The sequence below is a fragment of the Alligator sinensis genome, unplaced genomic scaffold (genome assembly GCF_000455745.1).
Source record: "Alligator sinensis unplaced genomic scaffold, ASM45574v1 scaffold181_2, whole genome shotgun sequence".
Taxonomy (NCBI): domain Eukaryota; kingdom Metazoa; phylum Chordata; order Crocodylia; family Alligatoridae; genus Alligator; species Alligator sinensis.
This window is the reverse complement of record NW_005842429.1, coordinates 864072-869558: the sequence shown is the minus strand read 5'-3', so window position 1 is coordinate 869558 and position 5487 is coordinate 864072. Positions and strand designations below refer to the sequence as shown.

Genomic DNA, 5487 nt, shown 5'->3' with positions numbered 1-5487 from the left:
GAAAGAGTGAGGTGGGTAGTTTGATCTGTGGCTTTGTGTATACTAGGCTGTTTTCCCCCCCCCCATGGCAGTTAATTGGCAGATAATTCACTTGGCAGTTTAGCTAAGGCATTTGTACTTAGAGTGTAGTTGCTCCACAAACGTCTCTTAGGTAGAGGGCAGAAAACCTGTATGTGTTGTGAAAAAAGTATCTCAGCTCAGCCTGGCATATTAGTATGTAACTGACTGCCAGTTAATTCAAGTTACGTAGTGCTGGTTATCTCTAGTGCAGTAAAACCTTCTGAAAAGAACTGGTAAAGTCAATCTACTTGTTAGTAATAAACAGCTTTCCAGCATGTATACAGAAAACAGCTCATTTCCTAGTTTCAAGTATGACTTTTTTCCCATTGTCTGGACTTTACACTTCCTTTCGGAAGGGTGACTTTGTTTTCACCCTCAAGCAATTGAATATTATGGATAGAGTTTTTGTTCAGTTTGTCCACAATTTTTAAAAGTGATATCTTCCAAAAAAAAAAAGGGGAGGGTGTGGGGAGGAAAAACCACCTTACTACATCTTGAACATGATTTTATTGAACAAACTATTAAGAGTTAAAATACATAAATCCTATTTAAAAAGCTGCTGCTGCTGCCTGGTTCTTGGCAGTAATTTGCAACTGTTCATGTCTGAAGATAATATACAGGTTATTTACAAGTCACACAACTGTAAGTAATTTCTTGTCTTTCCAGATGTGCATACAAGATGCACATTATCAGAGTGATTGTCTAGAGACTACTCTTTTGTATTAGCATTAGTGTGGCTTAACACTGACCCCCTTCCCCCTCTCTCCCATTTTCCTACCACCGTGTTGTTCAGATCTCTGTGGCAACTTACCAAAAAAGTATTATGAGGAACAAGTAAATACTCTTTAGTTTGTTTTTGTAGCTGAAAACAGTGGAAGGCCAGCACCACGTGATTAACGACATGCTTCTTAGACAACCGCTGGTTCGTGGACTGCAGTGCAGGAAATGTGTAGGAAATAGAAGTTCAGAGCTTGGTACGTTGTTCAGTGCTGATGTTGTAGTTGGCAAAGCAAATCTGTTAAGATGTGCTTGAATGCTGCAGTATTTAAAATCTGTGGAGGCGAGCAGCTAGTGTGTGATTTTTTTTTTTTTTTTTTAATTTTTCTTTTATTTTTTCTTTTTATTTTTAAAAAAAATTTTTGTATATTGAAAGGGAAGTGATCAATTGGAAGATGGTATTAAAACTATTGTTTGTATAGATTATTACATTTTTAATGCTGCAATCCTAGTTTTAAGGCATGGAAGAGCAGTAATAAATGTATATGGAAATCTTTTTAAAACCAAAAATTTAAATTCTGGCAAGCTTTTTGTTAATTTCATTCCTTGCGCTAGTCTTGCATTAGTAGAACAGTAGGGAATATTACTAAATAGCAAGACAAGCTTTTGTATGAATGAAGTCAGTACTAAGTAATATCTGATGGTGTGCTAGGCTTTGTTTTGGGCTAAACTCTGAGGCTTGAATTTTAGATGTAAGATTTTGAGAATAATGTAAATAACTTCAGTGATTTACTTGTCTCCTTACGGGCTTGTTTTCAATACGAAATTAACTTGAGTATTTTTCTTGCCTTGAATCCTGATTTTTTTTCCCCCCCCATTTGCCTTTTTAACTTGAGAGGAGTGGTATACAGTCATGGTGTTTGGCCAGTGTTGGATTTTGCTCAACACGTGAGTGCCCATGTGGGAGCCAATAATCCTCCAATGCTTTTCCCAGCTCCCTGGTGTGTGAAGGATGAACAAATTCTTCATTTCAGTGGGAACTGTAGCTTAGCTTACTGAAATTCTAAAAACTATCAGCTATTTATAGGATGACCATATGGGACTACCCTGCCATCCCCTACTGTCCTAGGTTTCTTAGGCAGGATGGAGCTGGTTGGGAATGCAGTCCCTGCCCCAAGCTCTGCCAGGCTCCTCAGTGCGGGGAGCATTCAGCCTGAACCCAGGGGTTGCCCCATGCATAGGTGAGCTCTGCCACCACCCCAGTGTCTCTGTCTTCCTGGCATCATGCTGCCTTGCTGTCACTCCACCCTCTTCCTCTCTAGCTTCGTCCTCCATCCCTTCAGCACAGGCCTGAAAGCCTGCGGGGGACACATCTGTGACTGCCCTGTGCCACCGGGGACATGAGGTTGGTGTCTCATCATCTGGGGAGAGCCTGGGTGAGCTGGCAGAGACCAGTGCTGTCCCTGTCTACCTGACCAGCTGCAGATGGCTGGAGGATGCTGTTGGCAGGGGGTGGGGGGAGAAACTATGCCACTGCCAGGGCCAGGCTGAGCACAGCAAGCTCCTCACCTCCACTGCAGCCCCCCAAGGGTGCCACTGGGCAGCAGTCATCATGCAGTCCTGTCATGTCTGCATGTAGGGCTGAAAGCAGAGAAGAGCAGTGCCATGCACAGTCCATAAGTCCATACCTGTGAACCCGCGTGATGATGGCATATATCTAGGTAGGGTGGGTGGGGTTTAGGTCTACCCAGTGGGGATGGGGATGCTACCCGCAGGATACTTAGGAAAGGCGAGTTAGGGACAGCCAGGGCCACTGGGCGGGGGTGCAGTGTGGAGCTGTCCATTGGAAGGGAGAGGGTGCAGTACCAGCTCCTGAAGTGTCCTGCCTTGCTCCTGAGCAGCCCATCCCCACAGGCTCAGAGTGAATCCCAGACATGGACCCCCACTCCACTTGGGATAGGGGTCAGAGCCACCCCCCCCTTCTCGCCATTATCTTTGTGGTTTTATCTTTGTGAACTCATGGAGGTCAGGTAATGAAAATAAATAGGATGAAATTAAAGAAAGATGAGTACAAAGTACTGCCTGTAGGATGGAAGAAATACAAAATCCTAGAAATGTAGGACTGGGAGGGATCTCTAGCCAACTCCTTGCTCATGGCAGGATCAGCCCTCTCTAAACAATTCCAGACAAATGTTTCTTTAACCTTCATTTAAACTTTTAATTATGGAAATTCCACAACTTCTCCAAGTTATGCATTCCAGTACTTCATTACTTTTTATTAAGAAAAATCTTTTTAATATCAACATAAATAGGGAGAGACTGGTTAGACTGCAGTAGTACAGAAAAGAAGCTGGAGGGGTATAGTGATAGTGGTTCACAAACTAAATACAGATAAATAGCATAATATATTTGCAAACATGACATGAGGAAGAAATAGGTTGAAAGAATTAGGATTATTCAGGCTAGAGATGAGATGACTGAGAGGGGTTTGAGAAGTCTTCAAATTCAAAAAGGGTGATGGGCAAGGTGGTGGTTGTGGTCAGGATAGTGATCAATTATTTTCTGTCCACTGGGAATAAAACAAGAACTGATATATGTTTTTAAATTGCAACAAGGGAAATTTTAAACTGGGTATTACCTAGAGAGGTTGTAGAAACCCTGTTATCAGAAGTTTTTACCTGCAGGCAACTCACTTTTCTGGAAAAAAAATCCAGATAAGGAAAACCTCTTGAGTTTCATGCATTTTACTGAGTGAGGGCAGCCACTACTATGAACATAGAAACTTGACTGTTCTTTGCACATTTGGCTGCTCTCACTTGAGAGGTAAATAGTGCAGGTTAACTCTGCTGTGAAGATTATACTTTCAGTGTTCTGGGAAATCCATCCTGAAATACTGCAGGGGGAAGAGGGGTGTCTTTCTCCCTCCCCTGGATGGATAAACTTCAGTAGTAGGGGAACATCTTCTTTTTTACAACAAAAATAGCTTTCCAGCTTCTATCAACTTAAGCATGCATTTACCAGAAAGAACAAGTTGACTTTGTCTATCAAATATTTTTGTTTTAATTTAAATTGAGAGAAAAGGCTTGATTTCCTTCAGAGGTGTTGAAAACCAACAGTTCCTCCTTAGTTCAGTAGAAATCACAATGCTTGATTTAGACACTGATCCACTTAGCCAATCTTTTATACAAGTCTCTAATTCCCATGCATGCCAATCTATAAAATAATCTAATCCTTTTTTGGATGTGACAGCAAATTATCAAGAAGTTAATTTTTTTTTAAATTCCTTTCTTAATTATATAGCAGTTTTCTTGGGAGAATAAATGGCTTTTGTGTTGGAGAATTCATCTTGCCCTTTTGTTATAGGGAGAGTAAGGCAAAAGAGGGGGAAGGCTTTCATACTTTTATATTTCTTTCAAAAAATAATTTTCATCCATTAAAACAGAAAGATGCATTGTTTCTCTGAATGAGTAGAAATAATTAAAACCGAATAAATTGTTCCTCCCAGGAATATGGGAGTTCTGAAGTGTGGAGCTATGCACTCAAGTTTTTAAATACTAGTAGTACTTTTCCAAAAATGAAACAAGGGAAGTTTGGATTGTGAGTAGTCTTTTTGCTACTGCCTCAGAACCTGTGGTCTTGAAGAGTTTTTCCTCTCCTCTAAATCTGTCTAGTCATAGCAGGACGACAAGCTATGAGTGACCAAGAACAGGAAAGAATAAACATTTGTCTGCCTGAAATAAAACCTGGGGAAAGGATGATCTATCTTTTTTCTTGGGTTTGGAATGTGGGGGCAAGAGTATAATAAGCTATTTTTGTTTAAAAAAAGAAAAAAAAAAGGCCTATGATTTTTTACTTTGCAAGATAAAGCCATTATTTTTGCACGGTGAAAATAATTTTCAAATAACTTGCCCCTGGGATTCTTGCCTGCTGAATTTTATCTGCTGTGTCTTTCCATAAATCTGAGTCTCCAGCAGTTCAAAGAAAGTTTTCCTGTCAGCAGTGCCTGTGACTCCTACCTGTCTCAGCAGGTCAGAATGAAACTACCGGAGAAGCAAGAGTAGAGAGGAGAGACAGAAAAGGGCTTTTCCCTGTGAGAGCTGTCTAGTGGAAAGTATCTTGAAAAAAGTCTTGCTTATGAAAAGAAGATGGGAATGGAATGAGGGCGGGGGGGCTGGAATAGGAAGTAAGTGACCTTTTGTCCCGATAAAACTTCAAAAGGCAAAATTAAAGTGTAATGCAGTTTTAATTATTTTAGATTATGAAATGGATTATTTGTTTTGTTTGGTTTCCCCTTTAATCACTTTTTAAGAAATTTGGATTTGTATGGCTGACATGCTTTCATAGAATCATAGAAGTAGGGTCAGAAGGGACCTTGTAGATCTTCAAGTCCGACCCCCTGCCTGGGCAGGAAGAAAACTGGGCTCAAATGACCCCAGCCAGTTAGGCATCAAGCCGCTTCTTAAAGACCCCCAGGGTAGGAGCCAGCACCACTTCCCTTGGAAGTTGGTTCTGTTGGCTACAAATGTCCAACTCGGGATCCTTAAAATTCTGGTTTATTAGGCGGATTGAAACACCATAATGAAGTTAAATCATAAACCTTGGGGCTGGCGCGCGCGCGCACACACACACACACACACACACACACACACACACACACACACACACACACACACACACACACACACACACACACACACACGCGCGCGCGCG

General features: G+C 41.3%; 1 protein-coding gene across 1 annotated transcript in view; it reads left to right on the top strand.

Moving 5' to 3' along the window:
* OSBPL10 (oxysterol binding protein like 10) overlaps positions 1-5487 on the top strand; it is a 175187-nt gene that overhangs the window by 5813 nt on the left and 163887 nt on the right. The gene's annotated exons all lie outside the window — the stretch shown is intronic.